We start from the raw sequence: 22,433 nt of genomic DNA, 5'->3' as shown, positions 1-22,433 counted from the left end.
ATAAAACGTATTTGCAAAGAATTAGTCATTGATTGTACAAAATCCAATCATTCTATCTCCAGCTTCATTTCTGTCACCAAGCCCATGTTTTTCAACTACTGATTCTTCTTCTCTGTTCCCAACTTTTGCATTCCAGTCACCCATTATTATCAATGCATCTTGATTGCATGTTCGATCGATCTCCTACTGTAAGAGTTGTAGAAATCATCTGTTTCTTCTGCATGTACAGGTCCGCATTGTGTAGCCAACCATTAATGCATTTGACACATCAGTGTCACAGTGTTCAGCCTCACAGCCACCAAAATTGAACACGGTAAGGCAACTTGTACCCCAGGGTTATATGACCTAGAGGAATATCTGAACAAAAACAATGAAAGACAGGCCCAAGGGAGGGCCCTTCAGTGTCTTACTATCCCGGCATGCCCAAATGCTGGCAAGCTCCTTGCCCTAGATCCCCAGTTTATCTAGCAAGTCCACTCTGCCAACCCCCACGTGGGGCAAAAAGAACACCACAAGTGCTCAGAGCCCTCACACCTGCCACTCCTCAAAGAAGCCAGAGGTTGGATTCAGCTGACACTAACTCTCCCAAGACCTTAGGCGTGGAGTGACCTTTCAGTGTCTTACCATCCCGGCATGCCCAATTGCTGGCAAACTCCTTGCTCCAGATCCCCAGTTCATCTGGCAAGTCAGCTCTGCCAAACTCTTCAAATTAACTGCATCAAATTTAAAACAAGACAATGATCATGAATAGTTACCAGCCTGTCTGTCCAGCTTTTCAACCAGGCACCAGTCTCCGTTAAGGACAGAGGAGAGACTTGGCCCTGAGTCACTGGCAGCAGGAACTAACCAGAGAAAGCCATCATCCAATTCCCTGTATATCAGGAGGGACTGTTAAGGGATAGAATTGCTACCTGGCTGGTCCCTGTGCCTTTCTTTTTCTCTCTTCTACTCTCATGGGAGAGGACTAAATGCAAATATTCTTAGAGAAAATAGGAAAGAAGCAAAAAATTTTCATCACAGTGAACAAATCCTCTACTTAGAAATGGAGGAGATCCAAACCCCAACCAGAACCCTTTGGTCCCTAGGCTGGGCAGGGTTATGTCCAGTCTCAAGGGGCTGGGAGCCAATAGAAAGCAGTGCCCACCTGAGCTTGTTTCTCTCTCCTACTCCTGGCAGTGTATCAAAAGGTTTGGGTCCACCCTTGAGTTTCCAGAGGAATTTTCCTTATTTTTTCCCTTTTCACTTTAACTCTCCCACCTCGTAGGCCCATCTATCTTTCACCAACCATGCCTCCTTTGTACTTCCTTAATAAATCTTTTTTCACTTATTTTATTAAATAAGAAAAAAAGTACTGGTTCTCAAAACATTGAATAGTTATGTTTCATCGAGTCACTTGTTACCTATATACAACAGCTCTAAACACTGCTCTAGCCTGAGGCAACCTTATTGTCTCTGACACACTTGCTCCCTTTACTCCAGTCACTGAATCAATCCATCTCATAGAGGGTCTTCCCCTCCTGCGCTGTCCCTCCACCCTCCCAAGCATGATATCCCTCTCCAAAGACTGGTCCTTCCTTGCATCGTGCCCAAAGTAAGTTAGACGAAGCTTAAGAATCCTTATCTCCAAGGAGAAAGCAGCAAGTTTATGATAGGGCCAACTTTTTGGTCATTTACTAATACTGAATACAATTAGAGTTATATCATTCTCGAATCTCCTAATTTTTAAAAATTTGATCTTTTCAGTTCACAGATATGACCTAGTTTAATCCATTTTGTTGCATTAAGAACTATTTCAAAAGTCTCTAAAATACAAGTAAATTTTACACAAGATAATTTTACTTGCATAATGTTTACTCTGGTATTTTCATTAAGTAGAAATCACAGACTTACCTGATGACAAAAGATTATTAATCATTTCCAAATATGTAGGATGTACAAACTGGTTGTCTTCAAGAAATAAAACTACCTGTTGAGCTTCAATACTTGCAACATGCAGCACATGTTTGATAAATAATGCATATGGCACTGATATGGACAAGGGAAAGAACTGTTTAAAAGGAATATATGACTAGGTAGTAATGGTGTGACAAGAGTCCATAATAAGAGTTGCATGTTAAATTGGTCTGTGGGACGGACTGTATAACAACAAAAGAACTTTTTTCTAAAGAAAAAATGAACTGGGGGGCGGGGCAGGGAGGAAAATGTGCAACAATGAATGAATGGAAAGCTAAGTTCTTTATAAACTTACAATAAAATCTGGATTAAAATAATAATTTAAAAAAAACCCTGGTTAAGGAAAGGTTTAGGGATGACATATTTATGTTTGAAGACTTGTGTTTGGTTTAGGAACCCTGGTAGCATAGTTTAAGTTTTTTGTTACCAATCAAAAGTTTAGAGATTTAGGTCTACTAACCATACCACTGGGGTAAGATGTAGCTTATTTCTTCTCTAAAGATTTCCAGACTAAGATGCTCCATGGGAAAATTTTACTCTAAACCAAGTGGTCACTTTGAAGCAAAAACAACTGTATAGTAACATGTTGGGCTCGGTTTTAGTGTTTGTTATTGAAAATATGTGCTATCACCTCAGAAATAGGTGCTAGCATTTGATGATCCTCCCACATGTAACTATTATTCTTCTTGAAAAATTGTAAGGACTCTCAGGTGACAGAAGCCATAGTGAGTTATGTTATGAACTAAGAAAAGTCATGCCTTTCTGGAGGTTCAAATCCATTAATAGTTCCATAGGATAAAGACAGACAATCCCATGTTATGCCATTTGCAGTCTCCTGAAAACGCAGCTGACAGTCAGCTATGAGTCAGTTCCAAGTTGATGGCAAAGAGTTGAGTTTATTAATTATTATACAGGCAGAACATGGTCAAATTAATCAGCTCTCATTTAGTGTATCTACTTCTTATCCTTCATATATGCAATAACAACCCTAAGAGACAATTTTTAAAAATATTCTTTATGTTTTCATACAAGAGGGAATAAAAGATGATTGGAAAAATTAAATAACTTGGACAGGGTTATCTGGCTGAGAAAGCAGCTGACAAGAAATTCGAAACCATATGTATCGGCCTCATTACATCATGATCAGCATCCCAGAAATACTCATTGTGCCCCTTTAATCCTTGCCTTAGTATAATTCTCCAGCTGAAGAATTATTTGTCAAGCCAACATCCCCTCAAGCATAGTTTGATTTTATTAACCCTTTTAGTATTGTTTTCCCACAAATGCATTGTTCATACTCTTCTTGCCTTTCTTGTTTCTTTTACTCCCTTCTCAGTGCTATTTTTTTTTTAATTTTTACCTGAATTTATGAATACAACCTCAATAGATTCATTTGCTAAACAAAAGATAGAACTAACTTCCTTTTCTTTAATCAACATTTGTAGGTTATGTGTTTTTTGTTATGTGCCATTAAGATGACTATGATACAAACTGATTCTATGAACATCTGATCTGAACCCTGACCTATCTTGTGCCATGTTCATTATCTTTGATGTTCTTGAGCTCATTTTTACAGTCACTGTGTCAATCCACTTATTAATGGTCTTTCTTTTTTTCTAGCCCTCTACCTTTTCAAGCATGATATCTTTTGCCAAGGATTGACCCCTCCTAAAAACACGCCCGAAGTATATGAGATGAAGTTTAACCAGTATTACCTCTTAAAACATCCTTGTTGAACTTCTTCCCACACATATCTGCTTATTTTTTTGAAAGTCCATGAGATTTTCCATATTCTTTACCACTGTTGTTCGCTGAAGGAAAAGAAAGAGATGGGGGGTGGGGGGGGGACAGGCCAAAAGCATGAAGGCAGGGATCTAACAGCTGGGAGAACTTCAGTCCTTCAGCTATGCCTTATTGAGAATCATCAGGAAGGAAATCACAACGGAGTAGTAAACAAAAACAAAGGATCATGGGGAAGTCTTTTGTAAATAAGGCCTTGTTCTTCTCTATTGTTTACCTTATACTTATCACAGGAAAAAGGGAGTCAGTAAATATAAACTAAGAATTATGTAGACTCATAAGGAATGCCTTAGGGCCACAGAGTGAATTCTAGCTTGTATTAGGCCTCCCTCATATCCTGATATAGCATTTGGTTTATTATTAATATTAAATTTGGTATTCAACTTCACACACACACACACACACACACACAACTCAAAGCACTGATTTCCCCCCCACCATCCTTATTAATTTTCCAACTTTCAGATGCATAGCAAATATTCGAAAAGACCGTGACTTGGATCAAGTGCACCTTAACCTTTAGAGAGATGATCAAGTGCACCTTAACCTTTAGAGTGATGTTGTTGTTCTTTGGGATTTTGAAGAAGGCCTTGGCATCATATTATCCCAATGTTTTTTTAATTTCTTTACTGCTAGTATCAAAGGTGTGGGTTGAGTATCCAATTAAGAAGAAAAGGTTGACAATAAATATTTTCACCATCAATCATGATGTTGCCTGTTGGTCCATCAGTGAGGATTTTTTCTTGATGTTGAGATGTAATCTATATTGAAAGTTGGGTTCTTTGATTCTCCGGGGCAAGTACTTTAAGTCCTCATTTTGAACAAGCAAAATTGTGCTAACTGTATAATGCCGGTGATTGATGAGTCTTCTGGTCGTGATACCACATTTGGCTTCATAAAGTCTTACTTCTCAGATGATTAGTACAGATCTATTATTATAGATTGAGTAGGTGTAGAGAAAGGATGCACCCTTGACATAGACACTTCTCAAATTTAAACTATACAATGTTCCCTTGCTCTATTTGTACAATGGGTTCTTATTTTGCAACTGAATGAAATTACCTTTTTGTAATTAAAAAAAAAGTAGATACTAGAAGATAGATTTCTTTCACCATTTCTACTTTGTAAAAACTCTCTACTTGACTTTGTATGAGAAAGAAGGTTATTTGGGTGGTTAAAAGTATAGCCTTTGTAGCAATATGGCTTGATTTTGAATCCTAACTTCATTATTTTATATGTGAACTAAGATGAAGCTTAGAAAATAAAATCTCTAAACCAGACACTGTATGATACACCATTTTTTTACCATGTACTTTCATTTTCTTTTTTTAAAAAAATATTTTTTATTTCTTGCAATTCTTCCCCCCCCCCATTTTACACTCATTTGCCTACAAAGTTTGTATACATTATCCTTCACCCTGGATCTCCCCTACCTCCCGAATCCCCTCCTCCACCCATCAAACTGTGCAACCCCATTATTAACCCCTTGCCCATCCTAACTCCTCTGCTCCCCTCCCTTAGATCCTTATACATGTTTTGCTAGTTATCTATTCTTATAGTAGTAGTTTTATGCTGGTTTGTTCTTATTATACGGAATTAATTCACTTGGCATAGTCCCTCCCAAATTAGGTGTTGTGTTGTTGTGTGCTGTCAAGTCAGAACTGACCATTAACAGACCTTCAACAGGTTTCCAGAGGCAGTTAATCGCATGAGAGGAAATTCCCTATTGTTTTTCCACAGAGCAGCTGGTGGCCTTGAACCAAGTGCCTTTGGGATTGCAATGCAGCTTCTTGCCACGAGTGATTTAAAAAACTATTGCTACTGCGTGTTGCATAGTATTTTATTGTGTGAAAGTACCATAGTTTTTCAGTTCATTCTATTGTGGTTGGACATTTGTACTGTGTCCATGTTCTTGCAATGATGAGTAATGCTGCTATGAACATTGGTGTACAAATCTGTTTGTGCCTCAGGTCTCATTCTCTTGGATTATATTCCAAGCAGTGTCATAAATAGCTAGGTCATATGAATGTCTACTTTCAGCTCTCTGAGGAAATATAAAACTGCCTTTCAGAATGGTTGTACAACATTACACTCACACTAATAGTATATGATTGAGTTTTGCATAATCAATGACTTATTTATTGCAAATACATTTTATAAGAAACATAATCACAGGTTATGCACATGAATTTCACCTGATGGCGTGCCTAGGAATCAGATATATTGTTGTTGTTGTTGTTATGTGCCGTCGACTCATAGAGACCCTATGTACAACAGCCCTAGACTCTGCTCTGTCCTGTGCCAATCACACTGTCTCTGACACTCCCATCCCAATTAGCCCAGTCACTGAATCAATCCACCTCATAGAGGGCCTTCCCCTCCTGCGCTGTCCCTCCACCTTCCGAAGCAAGATATATTACATCTGTGAAAGAACTGCCGGATAAGCTCTATATCAGTTGTGAAAACTAGGTCAGGTGCTGATTGTGGAACATACCACCAACTACCTGTATGCAAGTTCAAGTTGAAGCTAAGGAAAATTAAATCAGATCCATGGAAACCAAAATATAACCTTGAGTCTAGTTCACCAGAATTTCAGAAACATCTCAGGAACAGGTTTGAGGCCTTGAATAACCATGAGCGAAGACCAGATGAGTTGTAGGATATAAAGAATATCATCCAGGAAAACTGCAAAATGTCATTACAAAGACAGAGGAGGAAGAAAAGATCAAAATGGATGTCAGAAGAGACTCTGAATATTGCATTAGAGCACAGAGAAGCCAAATCAGAGAGAAGAAATCTAGATATTGAAAAACTGAACAGAAGATTTCAAGAGGCAGCACGGGAAGACAAAGTAAAATATTACAATAAAATGTGCAAGGAGCTGGAGTGAGAAAATCATAAGTGCTGAACTCGCTCAGCATTTCTTAAGATCAAGGAACTTAAGAACAAATTCAAACCACAAGTTGTTATACTTAAGGATGCTTTGGTCAGAATATTAAATGATCCAGGAAGTATTAAAATAAGGTGGAAAGAATATACAGAATCACAGAAGAAGCAAGAGCCTATGGTGATTATGGAAAATGTTCAAGCTGCGGAATTGCCAAAAAATAAGGTTCCAGGAATTGATGGCATACCAACTAACGTATTTCGACTAACAGATGTTGCCCTAGATGTTCTCACCAAGCTGTGCCAAGAAAGCTGGAGGAAAACCACTAGGCCAACTCACTGGAAGAGATCTATATTTGTCCCCATTCCAAAGAATGGTGACCCCACAAAATGTGGAAATTATCTAACAATGTCATTGATATCACACGGACGCAAGATTCTGCTGAAGATTATCCAAAAACGACTGGAACAGCAAATCAGCAGAGAACTGCCAGAAGTCCAGGCTGGATTTAAAAGGGGTCATGGTAGTAGGGATATTGTAGCTAATGTTAGACGGATCTTGGCTGAAAGCAGGGAGTACTAGAGGAATGTCTATCTGTGTTTCATTGATTATACAAAGACATTTGACTGTGTGGATCATAAGAAACTGTGACTGACTCTGAGAAGAATGGGAATCCCAGAACACTTGATCATGCTAATGTGAAACCTATACTTGGACCAGAAGGCAGTCATCAGAACAGAGCAAGAAAACACTGCATGGTTCAAAATTGGGAAGGGTGTACGAGAGGGATGTGTCCTATCTCTATACCTTTTCACCCTATATGCAAAACAGATCATCCGGGAGGCTGGGCTCTATGAGAAGAAGTGCAGCATCAGAATGGGTGGAAGATTCATTAACAATCTGTGTTATGCAAATAACACACCCTTGCTTGCTGAAACTGAAGAGGACCTGAATTGCTACCTGCAGAGGGTCAAGGACTGCAGCCTTCAATATGGATTGAAGCTCAGTATCAAGAAGACAAAGATTCTCCCCAGTGGACCAATTGGCAGCATCGGGATGGATGGTGAATGGATTGAGATTGTTAACAGTTTTAATTTGCTTTTGCTCCACAGTTAACACTCATGGCACCAGCAGCCAGGAAATTAAAAGATGTATCCTGATTTGTAAGTCTGCTATTAGAGACCTCTCTAGAGTACTGAAAAGCAATGGTGTCACCCTGGAGGCTAAGGTGCACCTGATACAGGCCATAGTCTTTACCATTACTTGCTATGCATCAGAGAACTGGACAATGACTAGGTATGAAAGAAGGAAAATTGATGCCTTTGAACTGTGGTGTTGGAAAAGAGTATTGAATATATACCATGGATTGCTAAGAAAATGATCAGATTTTTCCTGGAGAGGGTGCAAGGAGGAAACAGTCCTTGGAGAGGAAAGTCATGCTTGAGAGGGTGAAGGGACAGCACATAGAGGAAGACCCTCTATGAGGTGGATTGATTCAGTGACTGGAGTAATGGAGTGGGTTTGCAGGAGACACCGAGGCTGGCAGAGTACAGAGCAGGGTTTAGCGCTGCTGTTGTACATAGAATCACTATGAGTCACAGGCGACTCGATGACACATAACAACAACCACCACTACCTCTCACCAAATCCTCTCCAACACTTGTTACTTGATGTCCTCTTAAACTTCGCTAGTGCTACTGGAGTGAGGCGGTATCTCATTGTGGTTTTGCTTGGCAACTCTTGTATTGTGAATGATTTTGAGCATTTCTTCATGTGACTGTTGGCTATTCTAGTGTCTTACTCTGTGAAAAATCTTTCCATGTATTTTGCCCTTTTTTGTAATTGTGTTATCAGTCTTTTTCTTGTGGAGGCCCTGTAGGATTCTATAACCTTTTGAAATGAGACCCTTGTCTGAAATGGTATTGCCAAATATTTTTTTTTTCCAATCAGTAGATCATATATTTACCTTTTTTAAAAAAAATTGTGCTGTTTGTATTGTTGAATTGCAAGAATTTCTTATATATTGTATACACTAGATTTTTTTTGCTATATCATTTGCATATATGTCTTTTTACTATTTTGATAACTGAAACACTTGAGATATCTTATTTAGTGCTCACAACATCTTAATGAAATAGGCAATATTATTTCCCTTTTAAGGCAGAAGATATAGAGTCAGGAAGGTAATTTGGTTTTCTTTCTCACATCTAGTAGGAGGCTATAAAGACTTCATGTTTCCTCTAGAGCTGGTACCCTAAATTAGGACTGATGGCCTCCTACACTATAAAAGAACAAATTTGTTTGTTAAAGCTATCTGTTTTGGTCAATTATGTTCTAGCAGCACTGAATATTTAAGGCAGAATTTGATACAAATAAGATGAGGTGTTGCTCTAACATATATTTAAAATGTGGGAGCAGTTGAAGAATTGGATAATATTAGTAGGAGATGGTAGAGTTTTAAAGTACTTAATAGTGAAAGCATAGATTGCCTTTAAATGTTTGTTGGGTAATAATGATGCCAAGAGACATGGAGAACTCCAACACCCATTAAATTGAGAAATGTTTAAAGGAAACTAGGAACGTAAGCCAGAACCAACAGAGAAAGACAGTCTTCCCATAGAGTTGATTCCTTCAATTTGAGATTCTAATCTACACTATGAAAGAATAAATTTATATTTGTTAAAGCCAGTCCTATGTGGTACTTCTATAAGAGTAGAATTGAATAATAAAAGAAGAATCGAGATTCAAATATATGATTTGAAGCCTATAACATGCTACCCATGCTTATGTCCTTCTTACAATGTAACAGTGCAATACATATTCCAAGGAAATGCATGATTCATGATACAGGAAAAGATGAAAACATAGGCTTGTACTAAGAGGAGGAAGAAACCAGTATGAGTCAGAATGAAAAGCTTCATAGAGTAGAAGTTTCAAAGGAATAGTTACAAGAGAACCTGTAACCTCTTCAGTGTTATCAAGGGCATTGAAATGGAAACACAAAGTGATTCAAAGAACAATAAATAAACTAGTAGGACTGGAATGAAGAATATTGTAGGCAATTTTAGAAGATGAGACCAGTAAAGAAATTTAATGCCAGGTGATGGAAGACCTCAGTGTTATTACTTTTTCTTGCTGCAGGCAGGCAATGGGATACCATAGAATGTTTTCAAATAGAGAAGTGACTGAATAATGGTAGACTGTTAGGAAAATTAGTCTGACAGAATAGATAAAGAGAGAGAAGACCTGGAAACAGAAGACATTGGGGGAAATTGAAAACTGATTTGTTATGAAATGATAAAACCTCTTGGAAATGGTAAGAATGAAAAATGGAAAAGAATAGAGACACAAAAAAACATTTCACCAGAAGAATCTGTAAATAATCCTGTCTGAAACTATGTAAAAATCTATAGAGTAATAATAAAGTAACAACTGATCCTGAATATTCATTTTATAATTATTAAAGGATAAAAGCAACTACCTAACCTTGAAAGATGGTTGGGAAATTAAGTGGAAGAGGACTTCCAAAGTTGATAAATGAAATGTTGAAGTGTTTTATTATTTTACCTTATTTAATCTTCAAAATAGCTGTATTTTACTGAGGAGAAAACGATGGCACAGAGAAGAAAAGTAACTTGATAAAAGTTAAATATATAGAAAGATGGGAAGTTTGTAATTAAAATAGAATGTTGACATGGAATATTTTGTTCTCAAAATTATCTATGACAGCAAATTGACAGAACTCTAAAGTACAGATGAAAACCTGAATGATGTACAGGGAGTAAAAGTTAACAGTGCTGAAATAATATAAATAGAGATCATGAGAATGCTGACAAAATGTAAAGAAATAGCCAATGGCGTAAGTCTGTTCATGGACAAATGGTAGAATGATTGTTTTTGTTTTATTGTGTATAGGATCGTGAAATTTTTTTATCATGAATTTTTTTTAAAGAAGTATAACATCTGTTTTAATACAGAGCAAGGAATAATTTATTTTCTTTTTTATTTGTAGTTTTAGTCTTGACAAATTGGCGGAATGCTAAGACTGTCATTGTTGTTAACCATCATTGAGTCAACTGTGAGTCACAGTCACCCTAGGAACAAAAGATCTAAACTTTTCCCTATCCTCTACCATTCTCACAATCAAAGCTCAAACTGTTGCAATGTATTAATCTAGCTCGTTGATATTGTTCTCTATTTCATGAACCTCTACCATTCCCACCATAGTTTACTATGTCATTATCTGATTCAAAGTGGCTAAAGCTAGTCCATCTCATCACACTAATACCTAGAATGTCAATATTCATCTGTTCCATTTCATTTTTCACAACTTCTAGTTTTCCAACATTTATTCTTCATACATTCCAAGTCCCAATTATTAAATAATGTTTGTCACTCTTTTTTTTTAATTTTTATTTTCTTCCAATCTGGGCTCTACCTCTAATACTTTACTTAATTCTACATGCTCCTTTATCATTTTTAGGGTTTTAAGAGACTTGCTATTTAATACATAAATAGCTAATACTGCTTCCTAGTCTGGCTTAATCTGGAAATCAGATGATCATATGATATATTATATGGGGAATTTAAAAGAGAAAAATGATGTTGCATTCATTGTTAAAACGTCAAATTCAAATTCTATCCTAAAGTACAGTGCTGTGATAGGAAATTATCAATTTTCATACAAGGAAGACCTGTTTATACAACTATTAGCTCCTATAACTAAAGCTAAAGAGGAGAAAATGGAAATTTTTTTACCCAATCTTGCAATCTGAAATTGACCAAACATGCAATCAAGCTGTGTTAATGAAAATTGGTAACTGGAATGCAAAAGTTGTAAACAATAAAAAAAGAAATAATAGTAGCAAAGTATGGACTAGGTGACAGAAATGAGGCTGGAAATAGAATGATTGAATTTTGTATGTTCAATTGTTTATGCCTTGCAAATGTGCAAGGAGCTGAAGTGAGAAAATCAAAAGGGCCAAACTCTCTCAGTATTTCTTAAGCTGAAAGAACTAAAGAATAGATTGAAGCCACAAACTGCAATTCTTAAGGATGCTATGGGCAGGATATTGAATGATTCAAGAAGCATTAAGGCAGATGGAAGGACAGAGTCATTATACCAAAAAGAATTGGCTGACACAGAAGAATTTCAAGAAACAACCTAAAAGCATGACACAATGGTGATGAAGGAGGAAATGCAGGCTGCTCTGAAGGACTTGGCAAAAATAAAGCCCTAGAAATGTCTATCTGTGTTTCATTGACTATGCAAAGACATTTGATTGTGTGAATCACAATAAATTTTGGTTAACCTTGAGGAAAATGGGAATCTCACAACACTTGATCATGCTTATATGAAACCTAGACTTGGACCAAGAAGCAGTCCTCAAACAGAGCAAGGGAACAGTGCGTGGTTCAAAATCAGAAAAAGAGTGCTTCAGGGATGATTGGTCCTTGGAAAAGGACGTTTGAGAGGGTGAATGGACAGCCCAGGAGAGGGAGACCTCAGATGGGATGGATTGTAAGAGTTAACTGGGGCAATGGGGGGTTGGTGTGTTAGAGTTAGTGAAACTGGCTGGCTCAGGACAGGGAAGGGTTTGGAGCTACTATACATAGGGTCACTATACATCACAGGTGAGTCAATGGCACATAAAAATAATAATATGCTATGACAGGTTTGGAAGCAGGACTGCCATCCACTTTCTAAATGACATGCTTCCAAAAACTCTATGAACTTTGATAAATGTCCAAAGTAGAAGAGGAGCTTCAAACCTTTTGTTCATAGGTTTGCTATGAGTTGTGCTTGACTTGAAGACAATCAACAACAACAACTTTTTTAAAAAACCACAAATGGCGACTTTACACATGGATTTCACCTGAAGTACTGAATAGGAATCGGATTGACTACATCTGTGGAAGGAATAACTGTAGAAGCTCAATATCAGCAGTCAAAATTAGGCTGGGGCAGATTGTGGAATAGACCATCGAAAACTAAAACAAGTCCATAAGAACCAAAATATGGTCTTGATTCTATTCCACCTAAATTTCAAATTATTTTAAGACTGGTTTGAAGCACTGAAAACCAGAGATTGAAGATCAGGTATGTAATGGGATGGTATCAAGGATATCCATGAAAAGAGCAAAAGGTCATTACAAAGGCAGAAGGGAGGGGGGGAAAAGCAAATGAAATGGATGTTAGAAGATATTCTGAAAATCACACTACAGTAAAGGGAAAGAGACACAAGGGAAAAGAGGTTGAAATAAAAGGTGAATAGAAGATTTCAAAGGATAGTTCGAAAAGATAAAGCAAAATACTATAAAGGAATGTGCAGAAAGATGGAATTTCGGAATAAAAAGAGAAGAGCTCACTCTTAACTTCTTAAGCTGAGAGAACTGAAAAACAAAGTTAAGCCTTTATTTGCAATATTGAAAATCCTATGTGCAATATACTGAATGGCTCAGGTAGTATTAAAAAAAGTTGAAGGGGATACATATATAGTCACTGTACCAAAAAAAAACCTCACTGACACAGAAAAATTTCAGGGAGGACCATATGAGCAGGAGCCAATGGTAATGAAGAGGATGTTGAAGGTGCATTGAAAGTATTGGCAAAGAATAAGGCCTCAGAAATTGATGGGATCTCAATTGACTTGTTTCAATTAACATGCAACTGTGGATGCATTCACCAGTTGATGTCAGGAAATTTGGAGGACAGCTGTCTGGCCAATAAATTGGAATAGGTCAATATTTATTCCTATTACCAAGAAAGTGATTCAACAGAATGTGAAAACTATTGAACAATATTGTTAATATCATATGCAAGAAAATACTGCTAAAGATAATTTTAAAATGGATAGAACATTACATAGATAGGGAATTGCTAGAATTTAGAAGAAACCTTGGCACCAGGGGTGTCACTGTTGATGTCAGATGGATCATGGCAGATAGTTAATAATATCTGATGAATGTCTATTTATACTTTATTGACTATGCAAAGGCATATGGCTATATGTATTATAATAAGATATAGCAACTTGGAGAAAAATGGGAATCCCAGAGCATTTGATTATGTTCACGTGAAACATATACCTAGACCAAGAGACTGTTGTGATAACAAAGCAAGGGACTATTACATGGTTTAAATCAAGGAGAGTGTGCATCAGGGTTATATTCTCTTTCCATACCTATTTAATCCATATGCTGAGAAAATTATTTGATAATGATCTATAAAGAAGAATGTGACATCAAGATTGTAAGAAGACTCATTAGCAACCTGTGTTATCCAGATGACACAACCTTGATTGCTGGAAGTGAGGAGGACTTAAAGCACCTGTTGCAGATCAAGGAATACAGCCTTCAATATGGATTGTATCTCAATATTAAGAAAACAAAAATTCCCGTCACTAGACCAATAGGCAACATCATGATGAGCAAAGAAAAGATTGAAATTGTCAACAACCTCATTTTACTTGGATCTACAATTAACACTCTTGATACCAGGATTCAGGAGGTCAGATGCACTGCATTGGGAAAGTCTGCAGTGAGGGACCTCTCCAAATTAATGAGAAGCAGTGATGTCAGTTTGAGGACTAACATGTGTATGATTCATGTCATGTTCTTTCCCAATCACTTGCTATGCATCTGAAAGCTGGACAATTAATAAAGATGACAGAATTGATGACTTTGAGCTGTGATCTGAACATCCTATGGAGTGCCAAAAGAACAAACAAATATGTCTTGGAGAAAGGGCAGCCAGAGAGCAATTTAAAAGCAAAAATGATAAAACATTGTTTCAAAGCATTTGGGTATATTGCTAAGAGAGGCTGTTTCTTGGAAAGGGACATTATGCTTGGAAAAGCAGAGGGCTGGTGAAAGAGAAGACACTCAACTAGGTGGATTCACACAGTGACTGCCACAATGGACTCTAGTGTGTCAGGAAATGTGAGGATGGCACAAAAAAGGATGCAGTTTGGATCTGTTGATCATAGGATTACAATGGGTTGTGCTCAACTTTATCACACCTAACTACAACAGATACCATTTCCAGTATGATGTCTTTTTTTTGAAGGCTCACTTCTTCTGCCCTCATGCCTAAAGAGTATATGAGTTCAGTTTCACCACTCTTGCTTCTCAAAGGCACCCGGCTTACACTTCTTCCAAGAAAGATTTGTTCTTTGGTCAGTTCATGGGATATTCAATACTTTCTGCAAATACTATCACCTAAAAGCATCAATTTCCACAGACTTTTCTTATTTATTGTCCAGATTTCAGATGCATAAGAAGTGACTGACTATATCATGACTTGAATCAAGCACACCTTAGTCTTTAAGCTGACATCCTTGTTCTTAAGCAATTTTAAAGGGTCGATTGACAGATGATTTTCCCAATGCAAGACATCTTTTGATTTTTTGTTTTTACCATGGATATTGATTGTGGGTCAGGTAAAATTAAATCTTTGACAATTTTGTTCTTTTTTTCCATCTATTATGACATTGCCTATTGGACTACTTGTCAGGATTTTTGTTTGGTTTTTTTTTTCCTTTGTGATCAACATTCTTTTTTCTTAATTTTAATGAAAGTTTACAGAGACTTAGGGTTTCCAGTCATTCATTGTTGCACTTTTCTCCCTGCCAATCCCCTCCCCCCATTCACTCTTCTCCTTGAAAAGTAAAAGAAAAACTCTTTCATTGCTATGCAATCCCTCACCCCCAAGTCCACTCCACTATGTAGCCTTCATTCTGGACTTCAGTAATGACGAGAAAGCAAACACAGAAAATATATATCTTTTTTGAAAAAAAAAAAATTCAGTTCTCACTTAAAGATAATCTTTACCTGGAAGAACTCTTCCTTTAAGACCACACTTCCTGAGACTGGAACTAGGTGGAATGTTCTCTTTAATATGGAGTTGTGCTACCAACTGTAAGAGTCAGTTCTGACTCAACATCAATTAATGAAGAACTCTGAAATATGGATCCCTGATAGTGCAAATAGTTAATACATTTGGCCACTAACCAAAAAGATTGCAGGTTTAAGTCTACCCAGAGAAATCTCAGAAGAAACTGGTATTTTGTTTTCTTGATACTGAGGTGTAATCTATACTGAAAGCTGTCTTTGATTTCTTTAATGAGTACTTCAGTATGTCTTCATTTTCTGCAGGCCAGGTTGTGTAATTTTGGTTGTGGTCATTGTAAGCTCACTAGGTGACTGTTAGCTCTCAGCCACTAGCTAAATGGTTGGAAATTAAAATCTGCCCAGTGGCTCCATAAAAGAAAATCTTACACAAAAAAATATCATCTAGAAAACCTTATGAACCTTAATTCCTACTCTATTACATGTGGTATTTCTGAGAGTCAAAATCAACTCAGACAGTGGGTTTGATTGGTTTCAGGGACAGAAACATATTTTACTTGGGCCTCATGTGAGAAGTATTTATTAACTGGAAACATAAAGTAGAGAAAGAAAAGGGGGGAAGGAGGCAAAATGAAAAGAGAGATATAATTGTAAGTCAAGAATGCTGGAAGTATGACGTGGATAAACTTATCAGTGGACAAAGATCTTAAGGAAGGTAACAGAGAGTGAAAGGTGAAAAGTGAACAGAAGAGAAGGTAGAAGATGGATAGTCGGGAAAAGCAGGATAGGATAAAATAAAAGAAGAAAAGAGAAATCAAGAAAAATGAAAACTGATAAATAATATTTCCACATCATATCCTATGCTGCTTTTGAGAAACTAGTTAAAAAAGTAATAGGTATAGAAGCAGAAGTCCAGGGGCTTGAGGGATCAAAAACCATCAAACAAAATAATTGGTCAAACATGTAGGTCTTCACATGAGTGAACAATGTTTGTAAGGAAAGAAGGCTATATTAAAATATATACCAAGAGCTGTTTAGAGTTGGAACTCTGTGTTTATCTGGAAACGAAAGAAGGGGTGGAAGGATCAAAGAGGAAAAATGCTTTAAGTTAAAAAGAAGTATTTCTAATGTTGGTATAAAGATATCTACTAGTTGTTGTAATAAGATGTTGTCAAGTCGAGTACGACCCGTAGAGACCCAATGAACAAGAGATCTGAACCCTGTTCTGCCTTGTCCTATCCTCATCAACTCTGATGTACTGGAGCTTATTGCAAAAGTCACTGTGCAATGCAGTCACCTGGTTGAGGGTCTTCCTTTCTTTTTCTGATCCTCCACCTCCACCTCCAAGGAATAGACTCTCCTAGCAAAATGCCAAATATATACTAGACAAATCTTTATCATCTTTGCTTCTAAGGAGAACTCTGGCTGCACCTTCTCCAAGACATATCTGCTTGTTCATGTGGCCATCCATGAGATAATTTAGTACTCTTCTCCAACACCACAACCCAAAGTCATAATTTCCTCTTCTTCTGTCATTCTTATTCATTTTCCAGCAAATCAAAAGATTGGAAAGATCATGACTAGAATAATTTACATGTTAATCCTCAAACTGATGTCTTTTCTACTCAATAATTTGGAGAGGCTTTTTACTACAAACTTTCCCAGGATACTGGTTTCTATCCAAACAAGATAAAATTATTAACAACTTCAATATTTTCTCCATTGGTCATGATGTTGCCTCTTGGTCCAGTTGTAAGAATTTTCTGTTTTCTTGATGCTGAGATGCAATCCAAAATGCAAATAGAGGTGAATGCAAATGATGCTAATATTCAGGAAAAGGGAAGGGACAGACATGTTCAGGGGAGGCCACTGCATGTATGGTTCATATGGAATTGTTTTCATTTTCTTCTGCCTCAATTTGAACTTCTACATGAGTAATTGTCTGTTCCACAGTCTGCCTCAGCCTAATTTTGACTGCTGATAGTGAGCTTCTCCAACAATTCCCTCTACCGATCTAGTCAATCAGATTCATATGCAATTCATCCGATGAGGTCCATGAAAAGTTTTTGTGTGGTATGTTTTTTTAAAGGTAAATGCAATGAGTAAATCATTGAACATATAAAATTCAATCATTCTGTTTCTAGCCTCATTTCTATCACCAAGTCCTTACTTCCCATCAATTCTTATCCATTATTTCCAACTTGCATTTCAGTCACCAATTTTCATTAACATATTTTGATTGCATATTTGGTCAATTTTGTACTGGAAGATTTGATAAAAATTTTCAGCTTTCTTGTCTTTGGCTTTAGTTGTAGGAGCACATATTTGAAAAGTAGCCATATAATCAGGTCTTCTTGTTTGCATACAGATAATATCATATCACTAACAGAATGGAACTTGGCGTTTACTTTTTTGCAACATCATTTTTCTTCTGTTTTGATTATCTGATTCAAAAGGACCAAAGCTAGTCAATGTCATCTCACTAATGCCTAGATTGTCAATGTTCATGCATTCCATTTTTTTTACAACTTCTAGTATTCTAACATTTATACTTTACATATTCCATATTCCGGTTATTAAATGATATTTGCTACTATTTTTCCTCATTTTTATTTACTTCTAGTCTGGGCTCCATTTCTAATACTTTGACTACCCATGTTACTCTACATTCTCGTAGGGTTTTCAGAGGTCTGCTATTTAAGAAGTGGAGGACCATCCTGCTTGCTAGTCTGTCTTAATCTTGGAGCTATACTAAAACCTGTCCACAATGGGTGATCCTTGAGGCATTTGACACACCAGTTACATAGCTTTCAGCATACGAACAACCCACAAGTTACCTCAGTACAGTAATCTAACAGACAAGTTCTTTACTAATTAGAACAATGTAGTCTCTAAATACAATAAGCTGATAATTAGGTATATTGTACTTCTAATAGCAAATCAGTCAAACATCTAATAGAAAATCAGTCATACAGATATTTTATTTATAGCCTTTTTAATTAACAGTCAGTTGGGATCTGGGAGCTTCTTATTTAAAGGAGTCAGGAATCAGAAAGTGAGCCACTTTATTTAACAGTCCATTGGGAGGTAAGGGCCTCTTATTTAAAGCAGTTGGGACTTGGAAGACAGGCCTTTTTGATAAATAGTTGGTTACGGCCTAGGAGCCTCTCATTTAAAGCACTTTGTTTGTTGTTTTTGTTATGTGCCTTCTAGTCGTTTGCGACTCATAGCGACCCTATGTACGACTGCCCTAAACCGTGCTCTATCCTGTGCCAATCTCATTGCCTCTGACACACTCATCCCGATTACCCCAGTCACTGAATCAATCAACCTCATAGAGGGTCTTCCCCTCCTGCGCTGTCCCTCTACTCTACCCAGCATGATGTCCCTCTCTAAAGACCTGTTTCTCCTTACAACATGTCCAAAGTGTGTCAAACGAAGCCCCAGAATCCTTGCCTCCAAGGAGCAGCCTGGTTTAATCCTCTCTACGATGAATCTGTTTGTTTTCTTGGCACTCCATGGTACATTCAATACTCTTCTCCAGCACCACAGCTCAAAGGCGTCAATTCTCCTTCTATCCTCCCTAGTCATTGTCCAACTCTCTGATGCATAACAAGCGATTGCAAAAACCATGGCCTGTATCAGGCGCACCTTAGTCTCCAGAGAGACACCATTGCTCTTGAGTACTTTAGAGCGGTCCCTAACTGCAGACTTTCCCATCGCAATATGTTTTTTGATTTCCTGGCTGCTGGTGCCAAGAGTGTTGACCATGGAGCCAAGCAAACTGAAGCTGTGAACAAGCTCAATCTCTTGACCATCCATCCTGATGCTACCGATTGGTCCAGTGGTGAGAATTTTTGTCTTCTTGGCATTAAGCCTCAGTCCATATTGAAGGCTGCAGTCCTTGACCCTCTGCAGTAAGTGCATGAGGTCGTCCTGAGTTTCAGCAAGCAGGGTTGTGTCATCTGCATAATGCAGATTGTTGATAGATCGTCCACCAATCCTAACGCCACGCTTCTCCTCATAGAGCCCAGTCTCTCGGGTAATCTGCTCTGCATACAGGTTGAAAAGGTATGGAGACAGGACACATCCCTGGCATACACCCTTCCCAATTTTGATCCATGCAGTGTTGCCCTGCTCTGTTCTGACTACTGCCTCTTGGTCCAAGTACAGGTTTCACATTAGCACGATTAAATGTTCTGGGATTCCCATTCTTCTCAGAGTCAGCCAGAGTTTGTTATGATCCACGCACACAAATGCCTTTGCATAATCAATGAAACACAGACATTCTTCTGGTATTCTCCGCTTTCAGTTAAGATCCATCTAACATCAGCAACAATATCCCTAGTACCACGACCCCTTCTAAACCCAGCCTGGACTTCTGGCAATTCTCTGCTGATGTACTGTTCCAGTCGTTTTTGGATAATCTTCAGCAGAATCTTGCTTGCATGTGAAATCAATGATATTGTTCTGTAGTTTCCACACTCAGGTCTCAGAAAGTGGGTTTTTTATGAAGCACTAACAGCAAGGATTAAGCTGAGATTTCCACATGACCTTATTACCTACATGTGAGGCCTACATATATACTTCCTATTATTTCAGCCATAAATCTCAACCAGAAGACTTCAACATCCTGCCAGAGCACATCCTACACATTTATGTGCGGGCTTCAACTGGATCTGGTAACTAGAACTGATAAATCTTGTATAATAGTAAGTAATTTTAAGGTGGTTTTTTTGTGGTTTGTTTTTTATTTTTAAGTTTTAAGATCTTGAAAACACAAACTCAAACTTACTACCATCAGATAATTTCCTATTTACAGTGACCTTTCCAGGCCAAGTGGTAATTTGGTTAGTAGGACAGCCTACTTGCACTACACTACCAGAGCCTCTCTAAAATTCCTAGTAATTATGTTAAAAATAAGTGAAAGCCTGGTACAATTTATAACTAAAATTCAATACGATCTACCGGTGTATTATCATTTTAATGTGGATTCAATCTTAATATTATTATTCTTTTATTCTGCATGAAGTCTTAAGGTCTGACATGTCATTTATAATATCAATCCTTTCTGATTTGGAGAAGTCGCATTCCAAGTATTCATTAGTCACATATGTCACGTGGTAACAGTACTGAATAATACAAATCTATGCCGTTAGCATGACATACCAGAAAGGTTCCTCCCCAAAGGCAGGTAGTTGGAATCATCACACACAACAGCAGATGCTGCTAAGATATTTGTCTGCCCATTTGATTAGCTTTAGGCATCCTTTTTCTCAGGCTTCAAGGCATTTGCCTGCCTTGACTGAGTAGAATGGTAAATTATGAATGATGGTTCGTTCTCTCCCTAACAACCCCATCCCCTCCACGGTCAGTACCTGTGAAGCCCACACAACAAGGGCATCATCTTTCCACTCTGACAGCCCTGGGAGATGACACTTGTGGTAAATTAAGCGGAATACTGATGAAAAATGAAGTGTGGTCAAAATCTAGCAGGACTAGCAGTCGGTGGAGTCTGTGGTGGCCCTTTATGAATGCTTAAATGATAAAATCTTTTAGATCTTTTTATGACATGTGAGTGCTGGATAATCCATTATCCTGCATGATATGTATAAGGAAAGAGAGAAAATGAAATGGAATCCACATAATCATTGTAAAGACAGAGTTACTAGATGCCATCACAGTTTGTATGGGGAGGAAATCCCTTTGCAGAAAGTCATGCTTGTTAAAAAATTCTTTACTGTAAATGAGAGTTAGAGTTTCACAGTGTTGGTTTTTTCTTCCTTTTTTTCAGAAATGTAGGAGTGCAGGTCCATTTTACAAAAGTGGAAAATACAACTAAACTCACTGCCAACAATTGGAGATTGACTCAACATTTCCTTACTAGATTTCAGAGGCTGTAAATCTTTGCAAAAGGAGACTACTCATCTTTCTTCCATGGAGAAGCTAGTGATTTGAACCACTGACTTTTCCTTTAGCAGCACTGCACGTAATGGACCACACCACAAAGAATGGAATTTATCTTTCAGTAGGCAGGGCAGCTAAACCAACACATTTGTTAGCAAATATAAATGACAAAGTAAAATTTGAATAATTTTTCACTTTCAATTATAGAGGTCCACCTTATTGTTCCTGGGAAAATTAAATAGTGTAAATGAGTGTATGATTTGTGACTCACAAGATAATCTCATAAAAATAAAAGAGTCAATCTTAATACTCGTAAATAGAAATACATACATACATGCATTTATATGTGAAGCCTCTAGTGGCCTAGAGAGAAAAGAGTTAAGCATCCAAACTAATGGTAAGTGGCTTGAACCCATCAGCAGCTCTGCAGAGGAAAGATAGGCAATCTCCTCTGTGTGATTTACTGCTTCCAAAAGCTCACTAGAGTGTCAGTTATGAGTTGATTTGTACTCGATAGCAATATGCTGAGTTTATATGTAGAAATAAATGTTGTTGCTGTTATTATTGTTGTTATGTGCCCACAACTTGTAACGACCCTATGCACAACAGCTCTGAACCCTGCTTTATCCTGAGCCAACCTTATTCTCTTTGACATACCTATGCTCCATTACCCCAGTCACCAAGTCAATTCATCTCAGGAAGAGTCTTCCTCTCTTGCGCTGTCCCTCCACACTGCCAAACAGAATATCCCTTTCCAAAGACTGGTCCCTCCTTGTATTTGTTGTTGCTGCATACCATAGAATTGGAACTGACTCAGAGCTGACTCTCCAGCAGATTTTCAGAGGCAGCAGATCATAAGAGAAGGGATTGTCTGTCTCGCCCCTGCAGGCAGCTGAGGAATTCAAACCATGTGCCCTGGGGTTGCCAGTGCAATTCCTTACCACTAAACCATCAGGCTCCCATATATAAATGCTGTTGCTGTGTTGCTGTGTACCACAGGTTTGGAACCAACCCATAGCTGACCCTCTGGTGGTTT

The sequence above is a fragment of the Elephantulus edwardii genome, unplaced genomic scaffold (assembly GCF_000299155.1).
Source record: "Elephantulus edwardii isolate Elephantulus edwardi_28Jun2011 unplaced genomic scaffold, EleEdw1.0 scaffold00149, whole genome shotgun sequence".
Lineage (NCBI taxonomy): Eukaryota > Metazoa > Chordata > Mammalia > Macroscelidea > Macroscelididae > Elephantulus > Elephantulus edwardii.
The sequence above is the reverse complement of the archived record's forward strand: the minus strand, read 5'-3'. Positions refer to the sequence as shown.